This window comes from Choloepus didactylus, chromosome 11, assembly GCF_015220235.1.
Source record: "Choloepus didactylus isolate mChoDid1 chromosome 11, mChoDid1.pri, whole genome shotgun sequence".
Classification (NCBI taxonomy): Eukaryota; Metazoa; Chordata; class Mammalia; order Pilosa; family Megalonychidae; genus Choloepus; species Choloepus didactylus.
Genome location: NC_051317.1, coordinates 86,536,951 through 86,557,123, shown reverse-complemented (window position 1 = coordinate 86,557,123; position 20,173 = coordinate 86,536,951). Strand labels below are relative to the sequence as shown.

The window sequence follows — 20,173 nt, the reverse complement described above, 5'->3', positions numbered from 1 at the left end:
CTTTCTCAATCTCACAATGCTGTGTCTAGGCTTGTCTCCATGAGTCATGTCCCACATTTCCAGGGAGATTTACGCCCCTGGGAGCCATGTCCCACATAGGGGGGATGGTAGTGAGTTTACCCATAAAGATGGCTTAGAGAGAGAGGCCACATCTAAGCAACAAGAGGTTCTCTGGGGGTGACCCTTAGGGACAATTTTTAGTAGGCTTAGCCTCTCCTTTGCTGTAACAAGCTTCATAAGGGCAAGCCCCAAGATAGAGGGCTTGGCCTGTTAAATTGGTAGCCCCCAATACTTGTGAGAATATCATTAATTCCCCAAGTGGGGAAAGTCAATATTTCCACATTTCCCCCCACTCCCTCAAGGAGCCTTTGCAAATATCTTTTTATCCTCTGTCCAAATTACTCTGGAATGTATTGGGACTTCACACTAACTTATACAAACCAACCAGATTTCCCTCCCTATTCAAAGTTCCATGTAATTATGTTGTTCGAATAAACTGACCATACAAGTTATATTATATAGTGTGTTACAAAAAATATAGATTGTGCTCCCAATAAACATTTCTTCCTTTGGTGTCACATAGAAGTTGAAGTTTTAAACCACTGCTAATATCATCCTTTACTCTTTAGCTTGAGTTACCTTAATCCTAATCAAGTCATATGCATTCATATATCTAACTGAAGCTTAATTTCTTTTTTCAGATTGTTTAACATTTGCTGTATGGGGTAGTGCTGACATTCATAGCTGCCACACTCTGGCTCTGAGTCTCAGGTGTCACACAGATACCCAAAGTTCTAGGGATTGACCAGGTAATATGCAAGGAACTCAGCATCTCAGAATTTAGAAATAGCCATTACAATTCAGGAATAGATGTTACTGCTGTGTGGATGTGGGTTTGGTGGTTTTGGTGGTGGGAAATAATGAAAGTCACATGTAGTTGCTTCTATTATCTCAATGAATTATATTGTTAGGAAAAAAGCTGAGAGAGAGCAGAGGGAGTGTGGCAAGTTTGAGAAAAGAAGAGATGGAGTGAAATAATTTTTGAAATTGAGAATGCAAACATATTAGGCAAGAGACTGGTGAGCAGTATTGAGTGCCCGTTTTGTTTATTTCACTGGAAAGATTGCTAACTAATTTCTTTTCCATTTTGGAGGCAGGTGGCTTTTTACTGTTATGCCCAGGTACTGCTTATTTCTTAAAACTATTTGTTACCAACATGATGGAGTTCGAAATAAGATTATAAGGAAGAAGAACAAGAAAGAGAGCTAGCTTCTCAGGTCAAAAGCAATGTGGCACAGTGGAACGGAGGCAGTCCAGGCCACCTGAAGGCTGACTGTTTAAAGGAGGCTGGCCCAAGGGATAATATTTAATTTGAGTCACATGATTTTATCTATTGTCAATGCACATCAAAACCCTTTTGCGGCAAATGCACAGATGATTTTTCAAAAACAGTAACAGTACACTTTAGAATACATATTTTCTCAAAATAACACATTAAAACAGAATGATCCCATTTCCCCATCAGCAGCTCAGAAAAAATAAAAGGTGTATGACTTTCTTACAGAAGTTTAAGTGAGACTAGTAAATAACTGTAGGCTTCCTAAGCCATGAAGTTAAGTAGAGAAGTTTGTAAATACCATGCTAAGCAGTGACATCACTGTTTCCCTAGTTACTCGATGTGGAGGCAGAAATGAATAAGCTAGATATAAATGCAATATTTACTTGGGTGGGAGTGTTACGAATTTTTATGGCCATGAGGTCTGTCAGCCCTGTAACTCAGAATGTGGTCATTCAAAACATGTAACCAAAAACTGTTCTGAGGCCTGTCAACTCATTGCTTATGGTCAACAGATCATTGGCAAAATGTTTTACATTCATTTACTTTGGTCAGAGATGACTGTAGCTAGTTTAATTGGCTACACCTAAAATCCTGAATTAGGGTTTTGTGGACATGTCAATGCAAAAAGTACACATATTTTGTATTTAACACAGACCTAGTAGATAACAAGTATCTAGTAAATATGACAAGATTTAAAAATATGTATGTACTTACTTACGTAACACACAGTTCTGAAGACCTGAAACAATCCTGCTCCAACTTTGTTTAAAAACTGAGCTTCATTTTCCCTGTGTTGATTGTAATACAAAACAAATATTCCTTCCTTGAAAAAATTACTTTTTGGAGCAACCCTCATAGATAAACTAGAATGATCGTTTCACTTTTAAAGTTGGTGTATGACTTCTAGCGCTGCATAACAAATTACTACACACTTGGTGATTTAAAATAACAGAAATACATTTTCACAGTTTTAGAAGCCAGAAGTCCAGGATTAAGATGCTGGCCAGGTGACGCTCCCTCTAGAGGCTCTGAGTGAGAATTCTTCCTTGCCTTTTCCAGCTTCTGGTGGCTCCTGGCTTTCCTTAGCTTGTAGATGCATGGCTTCATTCTCTGCCTCTGTCTTCACATCATCATCTCCTCTGTACCTGTCTTTTCTGTCTCTTATAAGGACACTCTCACTGGATTTAGGGTCCATCCTAATCCAGCATGATTTCACCTTGATCCTTACCTTAATTACATCTGTAAAGAGTCTATTTCCAAACAAGTTCACATTCTGAGGGTCCAGGTGGACAAGAATTTTGGAGAGACCACTGTTCAACGCACTACAGTTGGTAAAATGAAAGTACAGAAAGGTTAAAATTTCTGTGCAAACTCAGCAAGTTGGAAACACTTTGACTTCAGGTCTAAAGCTAACTGGCAATAAGAAGGAACAGAGCCCAAGGTTGGACGTCAGATTAGTAGTCAGAGGAGACTGCCTCTGTATGGTGCCTCACCCTCATGTCTAGAACCAGGAGTTTCATCTGGGTGCCAGGCCTGATATACATTACCTAGAATATAAAAAACACTGCCTATGGGCTAACCAATACAGTGCAGAAAAGTCAGCCTAGGTAACTAAAAAAAAAATATGCCTGAACAAAAGGATATTTTTAAGTAAAGGTTTTCAATTATCACCAGAAGTGTAGAATAGGATAAAAAGTGTTGCAGGAATCCTCATTTTTCAGTGTTTAACAATGTTACATCATTTGGACAATAATTTTTCTAGTTCTCAGTTTATCTAGTAAGTCCTCAATTATTTTTATGAGCTTTTCCTTTCAATCAGAACAATACTGTAGCTGTCTTTTCAGATTATGATGCCCAAATAAAAGTTTATCTAATGTATTTTCAGAATTTTAGGACTCTGAACTGTAATCATCAGTCTAATAAAAATCCATACAAATGAACAAAACGTACATTTTTAATTGTTGTTTTTACTAAAAGCAGGCAAAGGAATCAAATGCTTGAACAAATAGCTTTAAATAGCTAAATCTGATTTTGCATTAAGTGTCCAGATTATGGGACATAAAAATCTTGCTGGACTTTGTGCTTCATGTGAAAAATGGCAAAGGAATTGGCTGAAAACCAATTGGTTGAAATAATTGATGAACTGATTGAAAAAGCTTTAAGGAAAATATTTCATGTATGAGTTTCCTTTATTTTCCACTGTATACTTCTATCTTTAGTTAGCTCTGACAAAGCCTTTTTTCATTCCTTTTCTTATTATTTTCTTTTACCAAAGTTATAGATTTTATTAAAAATTTAAAGAGTCAAACAGCTTTACAAGGCTTGTTATAAAAATCAACTTTCCTTCTCACTCCCATCCTCACCACACCTCTAGGCAACTACTTTGAACTCCTGTAGAATATTCTCGTTTACCTTCTTGGTTCTAAACAGTATGTTTATATTGTGACTCCCCGACTTTCCCATTTTAGGCTTTATCTATTGAATTCCCAATACAGAAGATGAGGATTTAGTTCTGTTTTACTTCCTGCTCCTCCACACAAATATACATCTTTAATCCCCAATTTGGCTGTAACACAATTTTCATTAAATCACTATTAAGTGCTTATATTATTGTGGTTTCCTAAACACTCTTCCCACCTGAGTCATATAATATACTATAATTATTTTTTATTCCCTACATAACTTTCTTTTTACTGAACTTATGATACACAGATTTAGATTAATTATAATTCATGACACATACATATATAGTTGGTTTATATATGGCCTTCTTTTATTTAGTTATTTAATTAGTTGCTTTTAATAATTGACTAGCTCTCTTGAACCAGCACCTGAAACAAAAGCTAGAACCCTAAATAACGTACATTTAACCATCTACCCCACCCACAATGAATACATCTTTCTGTCTCCCTTTACCTGAATTAACTTTAGTCCTGAATTTTGTGTTTGCCGTTCCTTTTTATGTAACTTTATTGCATTTATATAGGAAAACACAGAACTTGTAAATAACAAGTATGTTTTGGGGGTCCACTTTAAGTACTGATAAACTTTGTAATCAGGACAAATCCTTCCTCTGAGAACCAGTTGAAATGCTAGTCAAAATATTTTCTAAAATCTGTTTGAAATCACCATAGAGACAACAAAGCAATGAAGAAGTACGAAGCCATGATGAGGAAGAAGAAAGAAACTCAGAGAGGTGAGCCAGGAGTTTGAAGCTGTATTTCCCTTAGTCATCTGTGGATTCTGGAAGAGGTGACCACATAACTGAACAAAGTTTTCGATAGACTCATCGGGCTAGCTAGCAGGATGAATATTGGAGTTTAGGGCCGACCAAGGAGGAAGTCTGAAAAGGCCCCAGGCTTTAGATTGAGATCCTTAAAACTTAATTAAATACTAGGAGGAAAGAATGAACTGAAAATAGACTAGCTATCACAGATATTAAAGTGCAGCTTGAATTTTCTCAATCTTATGAGGGTTTAAGGTTAACCAATATTGTCAGTGCCCTTAGAAGTCTACTGTGAACAAACTTTGCTGGAGAAAGACAACCTCATCTTAGACCTCAAATTATCTCTTTCAGGTTTCATATACAATGTCTGGCATTCAATGAAAGATAACCAAGCATATAATGACATGAAAAACCAAGAGAAACAAAAGACAATGGGGGAGAAGATAATGGAGTTATTAGACATAGACTTTAACATAACTAGGCTTGATATGTTCAAATAAATAAAAGATCAGATGAAGAATTCTGGTAAAGAGTTGAAAACTGTAAGAAAGAACAGAAAAAAATCTATATCTTAAAGAATTGTAACATATTAAGAACCCAATAAATAGCTCTAACAGCACATTAAACACAACTGGAAAGAGAATTAGTGAACTAGAAGACAGATCATATAAAATTATCCAATTAAATAAAGTAAGGGAAGACAAAGTATAAAAAGCAAATGTAAGAAACATAGAGGACATGAAAGAGAGGAGAAGGAAAATCGGGCAGAAGTAACTTTGAAGAGATAATGACTTAAATTTTTTCTTAAAACTGATTAAATATACCAAGCCACAGATTCAAAAACATTACAAATTATAAGCAGGATAAATGCATACATGCACATAAACACACCTAGACACATCATAGTATAACTACTAAAAGCCAAGAACTAAGAGAAAGGGAGAAACACAGGTAGAGAAAAAAAAAACAGATTGCTCTCAAAGGAGCATCCAGTAAAACAGGAGCAATGGAATCCAGAAATCAAAGAAACCATATCTTTAAAGTGTAAAGAGAATAAATACCAACACAGTATTCTATTCCCAGCAAAACATACTTTAAAAAGTGAAATTTAAATGTATAAAACTGAGATAATTAAAGGATATTCTTTAGACAGAAGGAAAATTATTCTAGATGGAAGTTCAGATACATAGAGAGGAATAAAGAACAAAAAACCCAGATAATTCTGTGGATAAACCAAATCAATATTGAATGCAGAAAATGATGGTAATGATCATGGAGTTAAAAATTTAGAGAGAATTAAAATATATACCAACAATAGTAAAAAAGTAGGGAGGGTGATAAAGGGAATTCAATTGTTCTAAAGTCTCAAAATTGTCCAGGAAGAGAGAAAAGTACTAACTTATATTACTGCAAGTTGTAATTTCTAGGATAACCACAAAACAGAAAAGTAAAATAATATACAATTGACAAGTTAATAGAAGGCAAAACAGCTTTTCTAAAAAAAATTGTTTTAAATTTCATAAAATGCAAATTATATTCCATATCATTTTGGGGATTTACTTTTTCACTTACAATAAAATCACTAAGAGTCATCCATACATTCATTTGTTTTGACGGCTGTAAATTATCACAGTTTATTCATCCACTCTCCCACTAGTGCTTTTGGGTTGGACAATGCTGTGATGAACTTTCTTGTACATGTTTCATTGTATATAATGAGAACTTTCTCTTTCTATCTAGAAGAGAAATTGCTGGGTCATAAGGTATATTTATCTTCAATTTTGAAAGGTAATGTCAAAAATTTCTATTTTTTAAAAATTCTACCAGCAACACATAAAAGATTTTGGTGAGTTTACATCTTACCTAACATTCGGCATTATTAGTCTTTAAAATTTTTATCACGTGGTCTTGATTTGCATTTTCCTGATCACCAGTCATGTTAATATCTCTTCTTATGTTTATCAGTCATTTGCAATTTCCTCTTCTGTAAAATACCTCATTTCTCTTGATGTTTTTAAATTGGGTTGTTTTTTCTCATCTAATGATTCTAATGATTTTTAGAAGTTTTAAATATATTCTTGGCATTTCTTTGTCATTTATGTATATTGTGAATATCTCCAAGATTCTAATTTGTCTTTTCACTTGCTTTCAGGTGACTTTTGAGGAGAAAACTTCTTAATTTTAATGTCTTACATAATTTTTTTTCTGAAGTTAATAATGTTCTCCTTTTCTGTTAGATTTGCTTTTCTTTGAACTCATTGCTAATATCACCCAAATTTTCCCAACATGTACAAATTTTCTCTTAAGATATTCAAATTAGTATTCTATCAAATTCAACTTCCAGAAGAAATGCTTCCTGGAACCTTCTGATCTGCTCCATCCAGGACATACTATTCTTTAGACACTGTCACCTTGACGTTTTCCTTTACCCCATCCTGAGGATTCCCCTTGTCCCTCCATTTCTTGGATCCCAGCCCTTCCTCTTTCTTGCCTGCATTCTGAGAAAGGATGCAAAGTAAATAAACTTCTGGAGATCTTCATTCTGTCCTCACACTTTGGGATGGGCATGGAATTGAAATTGCAAATCATTTTCCTTCATAATTTTGAGATCATCATTGCATTGTCTTACAGATTTTAATGTTATCTTTAGAGAAGTTTGGTGCCATTCTGATTCTTGATTCTGTTATGAAACATGTTTTTCTGCCCCTGTGAAAGATTGTAGGATTTCCTTTGTCCTTAGTTGTGAAATGCCATGATTATATGCTGTGTTGTGGGTCTATTTTAGATCACTGCACTAGACACTCACGTCTTTTAGTTCTGAGAAATTGTCTTGAATTACTTTTTATAATTTCCTTCCCTCTATTTTCAGTGTTTCCTGTTTCTGGAACTCCTGTTAATTAGATATTGAAAAACTGGATTAGTCTCCTAATTTTCTTAACTTTCCTCTCCTATTTTCCATATCTTTGTCTTTTTATTCACTTTTGGGAATATTTCTTAAAATCTACCTTTTAAAAATACTCTACTTTATTTAAACCCCCTTCATTTCTGCTATCATAATTTTAATTCCCAAAAGTCATTTCTTTGCTCTCTGAATGATTTTTTTTTGTACTTTTTATTTTGAAATACTTTCAAACTTACAGGATAGTTACAACAATAATATAGACCCCATACAGAGAACTCCAACATACACCTGCGCCCCCGCCCCACTCACATTTACCACATCATTCTATTTGTCTATTTCGCAGTCTATTTCCTGAAAACTTGAATTTAGGTTGTGTACATCATGCTTTTCGAATACTTAATACTGCCATGTACATTTCCCAAGGATACTCACTTATGTATTCACTTTAATAGAAATTGAACATTGATATAAAGCTTACAGTCTATATTCCAATATTTCATATGTCCCAATAATATCCATTTGAGCTTTCTCTCCCCCTCTGCTAGATCGCATCCAGGATCACGTGTTGCATTTAATTGTCATTGTCTCTTTACTTGCTCTTTTTTTTTTAATTGTGGGAACACATACATACATAAATTTTCCCATCTCAAGCATACCATTCAGTGAAATTAATCACATTCATTATGCTGTGGTACATTTATCACCTGCCATTACTAAAACTTTCCCAACTCACCAAACAGAAACTCATTATTCATTAACTCCCTACTCCCCCTTCCCCCTGCCCCTGGCAACCTGTTCTCTAATTTCTGTCCCTATGAGCTTTTCCCTGATGTTTTCTTTGTACTTACCCTGGGGTTTACATTTAATATCCTAAATTTATAACAATCTTGTTTGCTTTGATACCAATTTAACTTCAATAGTACATACAGCTAGTTCCTACACCCCTCACTCCCCACCTTTATGTAGTTTTTTAAAAGCAGTTTTATTCCCACACAATATAATCCATCCAATGTGTATAATCAGTGGTTCTCATTATGATCACAGAGTTGTGCTTTCATCACCACAATCAATTTTCAAACATTTTCATTGCTCCAAAAACAAAAACCCCGTATCCCTTTATACTTCCCTATTATTGACACTTAGCATTGGTCTGGAACTTTTGTTACACATGATGGAAGAATATTATAATATAACTGTTACCTATAGTCCATAGTTTGCATTAGGTGTATTCTTTCCCATATACCAGCCTATTATTAAGACCTTGTAATAGCGACATACATTTGTTCTAGTTCACAGAAGAACATTCTTATATTTTTACTATTAACCACCCAATTTACTTTTGGTAAGCCATATAATATAAAACACTAAGAAAATTGGCAAATTTTGCCCTTAGAGAATATTGGCTTGGAATCATTTCACTATCATAAATCCGTTGTTCTAAAAGTTGTTGATTTTCTAGAGCAAGACTGACTGGAGGGGGTGGGGGGGTGCAATGTTAGGAGAGGTGTCTTTGAGACACATCATTGTAGGCAAGAGGCAGAGCCCAGAGGGCTGTTCGTGTAGGTGGTTAAAGACTAAATGCTCCTCCTCCTCCAAATGTGAAAGCACTTGAACCTGAATCTTGGAACCCAGGATTTACAGCCTCATTTCATTTCTACTTTTCTTTGTACCAAGATTTCTATCAAAGGGTTTGAAGAAAGGTCCTTCCTCCATGATTTGGAAAATGTTTCTGAAATCGTACTACCTTTTATTGTATGTTATCGGCTGGCAGGAGACCACTATTAGGGAAGACCATTAAGTACAAATCCAGCTTATCCCAGGAAGAGCAGCAATCTGATGTGTTTGCAAGAACCCAGATCAGAATTTTACACAGATGTTCAATTTTACCTACGGAAAGTTATTCTCTGTTCATATTTTAACTTAGTGTCTGATTTACTGTGATTTTAAGCCATTTATTAGATCACCAAGACTATCTCCACTCAGAAGCTTCATAGCACTCAAAGCCTGGAAACAGAAATAAATGTATCTATAAAAAGGAAATTGTTAAGACAAAAACATGTAGAAGTGAACATTTTGCAAAATAATTCACCCAGAGATTAAATTTATCAGCGATTACACAGTTTGATGCAGAATTTATTGTGAGGCGTTCTTTCAACTTCTATATAATGGATTTCTCTTTCCAATGAAAAACTTAAAGAGACCATAAAAATACTAAAGTACCAGAGTTCCATTAATTTCTAAGTTAAAAATAAAACTAGGATCTTAGAGGGCTAGATGGGACTTCTGAAATAGTTTTCATTTCTATATATTTTTCCTCCACCCCTAACATTTTATTATAAAAAATTTTTAAAATACAACAAAGTTGAAAGAATTTTACAGTGAACATCTGTATATTACCACCTAGATTCTACCATTAACATTTTATTATACTTGCTTTTTCAAAAATATTCCCATCCATCTATATAACAATCAATCCATCTTGTTTTTTACTTATTTATTTTTGGATGAGTAATGTTTCCCTTTGATTTTCCAAATTCTAACACTCAGTGCAGAGCTTCTGAGCTGTGCTGACCACTCTATCCCCACCCAGGATGCCGTCTGTCACTCTATAGCCAAGAAGAATTTTGTTCAGGTCTACTTTCTATAGTTTGTATTATGAAAACTATAGTTATGTGGTTGTCAAATACAAAAATATAATAATAAATATATAAGCCACATCCCTCCAATTAGGATTCTTCTACCACACCCCCCAAGGGACACTTTTGTTGAGAATATTGGGTGGAGGGAGTAACATAGACAGGAAACAGTCTATTCTGTTATTGAGGATATTCAAAGTAGGGACTCCATAATTAATCTCATCACATGCTGCTGGTGTATATTCTAACTTTCAATTGCCTCTCACCTAAATACATTATGCAATAGTTTAATTCAGTATTTCCCAAAACCTGTTCCTTGAAACACTAAGATCTCTTGAAATAAAAGGTTCTTCCTGGAACCTCAAGATGCTTATTAAGCATTACAAGTTCTAACTCCAGGGAAGAAACCATATCTAAGGTCTTCTTCTTTCATGTGAATTTCAACTAAAGTTGTCCTATTATACATGCTATTAAAAACATTGTATTTGGACCCACTCATCCATTTTTTTTTTTTATTTTTAGAGAAACTGTGGGTTTACAAAACAATCATGCATAAAATACAGGATTTCCATATATTACCATCTATCTATTCTTACTTATATATTACATAATATCTTAGAGGAGCTCTGAAAATAGCATGGCTAGAACAAGTCCAGGAAGATGTGATGGAAGGGTAGACTCAGGCGTGCAGCCAGTATAATCTTCTTTAAGCACCATTTTTATCATGACACTCCTCTGCTCAGATACCATCTTCCTACACATGCCAACTCTATAGCCCCACCCCAGAAACTGGCAACTTTTTAGATACTTTTCCAATTACCAGTTTTCAAGACTATCTTTTAAGTCATAAAACAGCTAACTGGTTGTGCCAGTTTGAATGTGTTGTGTCCCCCAAATGCCATTATCTTTGATATAGTCTTGTGGGGCAGACGTTTTGGTGCTGATTAGATTTGCTTGGAATGTGCCCCACCCAGCTGTGGGTGATGACTCTGATGAGATATTCCCATGGAGGCATGGCCCCACCCATTCAGGGTGGGCCTTGATCAGTGGAGCCATATAAATGAGCTGACTCAAAGAGAAGGAACTCAGTGCAGCTGTGAGTGATGTTTTGAAGAGGAGCAAGCTTGCTACAGAGGAACGTCCTGGGAGAAAGCCATTTTGGAACCAGAACTTTGGAGCAGACGCCAGCCATGTGCCTTCCCAGCTAACAGAGGGTTTCCGGACGCCATTGGCCATCCTCCAGTGAAGGTACCCGATTACTGATGTGTTCCCTTGGACATTTTATGGCCTTAAGACTGTAACTGTGTAGCCAAATAAACCCTCTTTTTATAAAAGCCAATCCATCTCTGGTATTCTGCATTCTGCAGCATTAGCAAACTAGAACACTGGTTTATCCTAAATTAATAAAAAACCAATATGTTTTCGAGAAAATATTTAGGAGACAGAGGAGACATCAATCAGTCAACAAGACACTTTCAGTTGTCTCATAAAAGCACTTTAAGGGGCTTCTCTACATATATCCAGAGAAAGCCATGCAGCAAAAATTAAATTTCTACTCCTGTTTGCTAACACAGTGTTGTTTGTTTTCCCTGTAAGCATGGAAAACACATTAAAGGGAACTGTGTTCTGTGAGAGGTGAATCTGTAAAGAAGTTGGGTGTCAAGTCATAACCTACTACAGAAAAACAAAATAAAAAGGGAAACCCAGCAGAGCATTTTCCTTTTGTGTGTCTAGGGAATTAGTGACTTAGTCTTTGTGCTAAAGCACTGCACATCCTGGAAGTGAATAGTTTAAGTAAGGTTATAATATATTTAAGAGCACTTTTTGAAAGTTACAACCCCCAAAGAAGACAAACCATAGAAATCTTAATTGCAAAAAAAACAAAAACACATTTGTTATAACAAAGAAGCAAAATGAATTGTAGAGTGGGTAGTAGGCTGAATTCACAAAAAGAAGCATTCTCTCCCAGCCTAATTCTGGATAATTAATTTTTCAATTAAAGTACCTTTTCCTTAATGCTTGAAATAGTCCTTGGATGAGCTGTGAAGTGTTCACGTTAACCACATTAGGCCTATGATCATTTAGTGTAAACAGGAACAAAACTTCAGCTAACCCAGAACAGTGTGACAAGTGCTAGCTGATTCTTCCTGTGAAGCTTTAGAACAAACCCCATAAACACAGGGAGATACTGAAAGCAATTTACTATGATCTGGCCTTCCCAGGCAAAATCTGGCCAACCTCTAAAATATATCAACCTCTAAAATATATACGCTTTCAAGTACAGGTCTGTCAGAAATGATAAACTTGTATCGTAGTATATTATCTATATCATCATCCATGTTCAAAAAGCAAACAAAAGACCCAAATTAAAATTTGAGAGTCCTTGGAAATATACTAATATTATCGGTACGAAGGACATGTACAGAAGAATAATGTGGTAGGAAAAATTGTAGAGAAAACAGAATATTACACTGACTCATTCAAACTACTATTTTATACCTTTTGGGAAAGATGATTTCAAAACAGTATACCAGTTTAATACAAAAATTCAGTTTTAAATAGAAAGTTTTCAGTTAAATGAAAGTATATCCACCCCATTTTCAGGATAAAGGGCAAGGTAAGTTCTGGATATCTGGAAAATTACACCTATCTGTACAAATAATTTTACTCCTAAGTAATTTATTCAGGGAAGATATATTTAGTTGGGTCTTAACCCCCTACTGCCATTGCCATGGACTCTGTGAAATACTTAAAAGAAACATAAAACACAGTCCCTGCTTTCTAAGATCCTTTGTACTATAAATTTAGAATTCTAGAAATAATGCCAGAGAAGGTTTAAAAACTAAAATTTATTTATTTTCTTGAACAAACATTTTTGTAGACATTAATGTCAAGCAAAGGTACAATCCTGAATACTTAATTTTTTTATTTACTTGGATTGACCATCTCTGTGTCTAGACAGCACCTGCCAGCTTAGGATAACCAAAAGAGTTTTCCCTCATGAGATTACTGGCTCATTAAATTTTCATTTAGAAAAAGATAGCTTTATTGTCCTCTCACATACTATTAATTTTTATTAACTAGGAATATGTCCAACAGAAATGCATACCCATGTGTACAAAGAGATATCAAAGGAATATTCATAGCACTGTTATTTGTCATAGGTGCAAACTGTGAACAACCCAAATGATCAACATAGTAAAATGAAGAAACTGTGGTACAATTATATAACAGAATACTACATAGCAATGAAAATGAACAAACTGCAACTACATTCATCAACCTGGATAACAAATGGAGGATGCAAAACAAAAGAATACATAAAGAATAAATGTGACTGCATTTATATAAAGTTCAAAAACATACAACACTAAAGTAGATGGATGTATATGGTGCATATGGATGCACACGCAAGTGGTAAACAAGAAAAACAAGGAAATGGTTCCTGTAACAGTGAGATTAGAGCTTACTGAGGGAATGAGGAGCAAGCATGGAAAGAGAGTTGGGATTGAGAAGAGATCCACAAGGCTTCTAAGATGCTAGTCAAATTCTTTTTTTTTTACCCTGGGTACAGTTACAAGGGGTGTTTACTCATAACATATATGTTATTGCTTTTTGTAAGTACATTATATTCACAGTAAAATATGGTTTTAAAAAACCCACAGGATTACGATGTCAAATATTTTATATATGTGTATAGATATACATGTGTGTACACACACATGCACACACACAACCTAACTTTTCTCATGGAGAACAAAAGAACAGTGATCTCTATTAGACTTCTCTTATTCTCTCCCACTGCTGTTGAGCACATATTAAGCACTCAAACAGACTTAAAGATATAAGGGTTTAAAAGTGCAACAAAATATGGTATTCCCTGTCGGGGATGTTATTGAGAGTGTCTGATAGTGGAATTGCAGATATAAATTCCTATTATCTCCTTTGTCTATCAATATAACTTGCTGATGTAACTATGCAGAAGCAGAACTTGAGAAAAATGGGCATCTTCCTGTACTTACAGCAACTTTACTTTGATCTTACACCTAATGTCCAGCTCATAGTTTCCTGCTTCTACTGGCACAGTTCATTTCAATCTTAGAAAACAGTCTACTTCTTTGTAAAAACAAACAAACAAACAAATAAACAAAACAGAGCCGACCCAACCATGTCTGCCTATAGTTTATCTGACTCCAGTTAAGCCTTAATCAACCTATTTTTCTCCTGCTCATGAATTAGTTGGGTACTAGGTTATTGTGTCGCCAGCTTACCACCCTATAATCTGCCCTAGATGAAACCTATACCAACACCTGAGTGCTATGAGACAACATCCTCAAAACCTCAATGAACAATAGTCCCAGTACAAATTTTGGTTAACAAACTGACAGTATCCAACTCGGACACATCACAGAAGAAAGTAACAGGATTGACCAACCGCCTCCCTCTGTTCTGGAGTGGATTTTCTAAAAGGAGCACAGAAAATTTGTACAGCTACTTTATGGTCCCCTCTGTGATCATTATTATTCTATAGCTCCATGGTAGGTCGAAATCAATTTAACATTTAAGAATACTTAAATTTGATCTGTGCTTTTAGAAAGTCATATTTTATTTTTCAAAATCAATACCAACAAGTAGTGTTCTGGTGGAAACTATGTACAGGGCAACACAGTTCACTCTTGATCATCCAAAGGTTCATCCACAGCACAGCTTACTTCAAGCAAATCTTGATTTGGCACCTGATGAAATAACCAACATTTCTTAAATCACACGTGGTCAACAGTTTGTCTTCACTTAATCTCACATCCAGAATCAAGGCCTTTAAAGGCAAAATAATTATTGGTCTTTCTTTATCCTGGAAGAGATAAACAGCAAATAAAAATAGGCATCTCTTTTTAGGCTGGTGCTTTATTTCAGCCTGAGTTAACATTTCCCCCTCACCATTTTTAAAATAAGGTGAATAGGGATGAATTCCACAAATAGGAAGGGTAAAAGGTAGAGATCTTATAATGAAGTTGTATTATTCTTCCTTAGTATCTAAATTATACCCCACTGCTTGGTCCCAAAATAATGTGGGCCAAAGGATATTCCCCCAAATATGGCTATATACTGTAACAATCTGATATGACAGTTAACGCAGACCATAACTGTTAATTCTACTCTCCAATATCACTGTTATAAATAGGGTGACACTATTAGAATTTCCCAAAATATCACTCATTTTCAAATATAAATTCTAAGGCTCATTCAAAACCAAATTATGTTGGAATTACATATACCATGACTGCCCTCAATTGTAATGAAATTTAAAAAAAAACCCTGACATACAGTATATAATTTTTCCTATGGAGCACAAATAAATGTGTTCTAGGACAAAATGTAAACTTCCATATTAAAAAAGCATTTTAACAGAAGAGGAGTAAAAATAATACCACCTTACTGGAAAAGTCAAATGGTGCAGCCGCTGTGGAAGACAGTTTGGGATTGAACAGAAAAACAAATGGATAGCCAATGAATGGATAAACAAAGTGTGGTATATACATACAATGGAATATTATTCAGTCATAAAAAGGAATGAAGTCTGCGTGCAAGCGACAACATGGATGAACCTTGAAGACATTATACTGAGTGAAATAAGCCAGACACAAAAGGATAAATATTGCATGATCCCACTAATATGAACTAATTATAATAAGCACACTCATAGAGTTAGAATCTAGAATATAGATTACCAAGGGATAGATGGGGGTAGAGAATGGGGGAACAGATGCTTAGTTTGTACAGAATTTCTATTGAGGTTGATTGTAAAGGTTTGGAAATGGATGGAGATGACGGTAGCACATTATTGTGAGTGTAAGTAACAGCAGTGAATTATATATATAAATGTGGTTAAAAGGGGAAAGTTTATGTCATATATGTTACTAGAATAAAAATTAAAAGATAAAACAAGACCGTATAACACAGTGAATCCTATAGTAGGCAATGGACTATAGTTAACAGTACAAGCATAAGAATGTTCTTTCATGAATTACAACAAATGTACAACAAAATGAATTATAACAAATGTAATACAAGTGTTACTAATAGGGTGGTACATGGGGAAAAATACCCCTAATGTAAACTATGGTTGATAGTTATGGTACTATTTTAATAATCTTTCATCAGTTTTAACAAAGGTACCACACTCATGCAAAGTGCCAACAATAGGGAGGTATATTGGAACTCTGAATTTTTTACATGATTTTTCTGTAAACCTACAACTTCTCTAATTTAAATAATAATAATATAGTAATAAGACATATTTCACAGGCCATATTTCATAGACTATTTAAAATGAGGTAATCCTTGTAAATTGCTTCACATGGTACCCAGAACATAGAATATCTCAATAAATGTTGTCTACTACTGTTAAAAAAAAAATACAATCATAAAAAAGCGATATCAATGTTCCACACTAATACAAGGTGCTGGTGGTGGGTGGTGTATGGAAATCCTGTATTTTATGCATGATTATTCTATAAACCCACAACTTCTCTAATAAAAAAAAATTAAAATTAAACAAAAGAAGGACCACCACCACCAACAAAAAATAATACCACCTTATATTTATGAGTAATTTGAATTCAAATTCAGGCCTTTTGGTTCCACGTCCAGTGTTCTTTCAATGCATCACAGCAGCTGTTCTCTAAGAAACCCACTTGTTGCTATAATAATGACTTATCCAATATCTCCATGTGGAAATAAGTGACTTTAGTAAGTAAGTGCAACATCTCAGGCTTTTTATTTTTTTTAAGACAAAAATGCATTCTGATTTATTTCCATCCCTCCCTACTCCCCCCACCCCACCCCCAACCCGCCAAAAAACACTTACAGGATAAAATCTGAATAAAAAATCCATGCATTTTTCTGGTGAAACTTTTTCCTTGAAGGTATTCCCTGACAAAGATTAAAAGAAATTAGAAGCTCACAGCTATATTACCTTCTTTTTCCACTCCTCAGTGGTCATCAGTGACCAAAGGGTGTGAGGTAACCAAAGCAAGAACAGGATCTAGAACTTGTAACTTGCACATAGATTTCAGTTGAACACTAGATCAGAAATTAAGTATAAACATTTTTTAAATCAAGTATGGTTTAAAATTAATTAAATATTTAAAGCAAGAAGCTTATTTATTAATCTATTACTCAAGCTCACACCTAACCATCCAGTAGCTTTCAATTGCAATTTTATTTCCTTTAATTTATCTCTCTCAAAATACATATAGGCATATAGCAATATCATTACTTTATCGGGTTACACAATTAGCTTTAAAATTTTATGTCCGTATGTAGGTTATTTGTACAAATGCTAGAATTCTGAGTTCTAATAAAAGGTGTCAACCATGTAAATTCACCACCTATGAGTAACTGATTGATTGTTGTTTTATTTAAAATCAAGCCTCTCAGTTTTTGAACACAGTGATTGTGTAAATAAATAATGTGCTGTGTATACAAAGCAAATAAAATTTTTAAATACTTATCTTTCTATTAAACTGTTTCTTTAAACAAGGCAAATGGACAGCCCTCACTCAATGCATACCTCCACTGAGTTAGGTATTTTAAAGTTGTACTTGACTAACTCAAAGAAAGATTTCTAAAACAATTCCCAAAAGCATGAAAAAAATGTCACTTTGATGGACCGGAGTTCCATAAACCAACTGCGTAAGAAACTCTCAGTGTCTGAAAATGGAACAGAAACATCTTAGATGTAAAAGTTTCACTATTAGAAAATCATAGCAAATAATAATTTTTAACACTTTGCCATCAACTATCTCATAGCCATTTCGGGTCCTTGATTAGTTAATTGCTGCCCTTCAGTGATGGAATTCCCTATCATTCAGTGGCCCTGCTCAGGCTACATCCCCAGAGGTCTCCACTATCGGGTGGACCAAGTTGATGGAAAAGCTGGACAGTAGAGAGCCTCCCCTCAAAAGCAGGGCTGGGCAGTCTAGGAGAACAAGCCATGTCTGTGCTGTCTTGCAATCAGGAAGTAAGAGAGTTGTCTTCATCAGTGGTTCCCAAACCTGTCTGTACCCTGGAATCACCTGGGGAGACAAAACACACTCCAGGTATCTGCCTCCCATCCCCAAAGTGGTGATTTAATTGACATGGGAGCTAAGACCTCGGCTTTGGAATTTTAAAGGTGATTCTAATGGGCAGATAAATTTGGGAACAACTGATTTATATCCTTTTACATTTTTATCTTTCAAATTTTTGACAAATTTTAGCTTACTTCCTATATTGTTCTTAGTCTCATGCCATTTTGGGAAATCTAGGGAAGGACTACTTGTTCTGGTATAACCTCCAACTGTAAATCCATGGAGGTAAACCAATATTCAAAATCGTAAATACAGCTTAATTGAATTATTTATTATTGTCAAAAGGAGAACAAAAATAGGAAGTATAAAGGCATGAGTAAATAGAATATCATAAAATGTTTATGACAAGAATTACTAGGATGTGAAATCTTTTTTCAAACTTTATTCTGTTTGCCATCCTAAAACCAGACAGAAGAATTAGAGAAGAGCACTGCCTACAATAATCTAGCTTTAAGTAACAATCAGTGTTTATGCCACTTATTCTAGCTTTCCACTTTATCAGATAGAGCAGGGCAGCTGCTGGAATGAGGAAGAAGGAATTGGGTACTTAACACATGAATAAACCTGCGGCGATAGTAAGTTCATTAATGTTCTTGTTGGCAGGAATCAAAATGACTTAAGGGCAGCCAAGTTGAATTACAGGTTTGATTTACTTAAGAGATACAAATTATGCCAACATCAGCATTTTTCTTTTTTTTTTTTACACCAGCCTCAAGGCAGCCTTGAGGACAGTACACAGTACACAATCGTTCATTTAATACTAAGATTCAATTGTATTCCTCTGTGGCTGCTCCACTTCCCTTGGAAGTATATGGGCTGACCAGACAAGAGAAGAAAGAAAATAGTTTTAAAAGTTCAAAATTGTTAGCTTATCAATATCTGTTAGTGGAAATACCAGATATCTGTCCTTCTTTTTTAAAAAAGAAAAAAAAGGCAAACCACCACCTGCAACAGGATGAGTAGATTGCAACTGGCATGCATACACTGCCATGTAAGAATGTGTCTTTGCTCTGGTACAGAGGGTTAACATGCCTTAAATAGACTAAAGTACTGCACTGCATGCATTGCTCCTCTGAAATTAAAACATTGACCAGATCATAATGAGGATGTGTGGATGTCACCATCCCAACCCTTCCCGCATTGTGACACAATGTAATCTGATGTTAGCTCAAAATTCTACTAATAGTTGGGCAAACCACGGCATTCCTCACTAAGTGGGGCAAACCTGCCTAGGGAGAAGAGTTGTGTGTGTGAGCTGTAGTCACTGGGCAAAAATAAATACTGTAAAGGAGCCTATGTGGTTCAATTTTAAAGGTTTCTTTGAGTTGGTGAAATAGAATGCTTTTTCAAAGTCAGTATAGCTAATTTTCAAGCTTTTCCCAGTTTTACTGACAGCTGACTACAATCACCAAAACACATGGAGAAAAAACAGGAACTATGTTCTCCATTATTTCCAAATACACAAAATCATCCATAAAGATGTGCTCTGTAGTCAAGCGACATGGTATTTGTTTCAAATGCCAAGTGCAACCAGGTGTTTATTCTGAGGCTTCAAATTTACTAGGTCTGAAACGAAGTGTTCATTCCCGTCTTCTGCTTCTGCATCTCCCACATTTGCTGACGGTTACAGTTTCCACCCACACAGCCTCCAAGCCAGAACCTGGGAGTCAGCACTGGCTCCTCCTTTTGTATCTCAGTTCTGAGATGCAAGTCCTGTTCATCATAGATCATGTATAGAGAATTAACTCACCCCTCTCCTTTCCATCCCTTCTGCCACCATCACAGGTGGCATCTTTCATGCATAAACTATTGCAATAGCATCCTACCTGGGCTCTGCACCTCTAATTTTGCATCAGTCAACATTACCTGCTACCCTCATGGAGTTTTTTCCTGCCCTATTACTCAAATAAGAACACATTTCTCTGCTTATTATCTACC

General features: G+C 35.2%; 1 long non-coding RNA gene across 2 annotated transcripts in view; it reads right to left on the bottom strand.

The window, feature by feature from the left end:
* Positions 1–526: 526 nt before the first annotated feature.
* The window catches only part of LOC119505934, a 41,043-nt gene continuing 21,396 nt past the window's right edge, over positions 527–20,173 (bottom strand). Inside the window, exons 2-3 of one of the 2 annotated variants that reach the window (XR_005210906.1) lie at positions 6,138–7,455; positions 527–2,661 (exon numbers count right to left, since the gene is read on the bottom strand). This is a non-coding gene — a long non-coding RNA (uncharacterized LOC119505934). The remainder of the gene's footprint in view (positions 2,662–6,137; positions 7,456–20,173) is intronic. The other variant, XR_005210907.1, reaches the window with a different exon arrangement.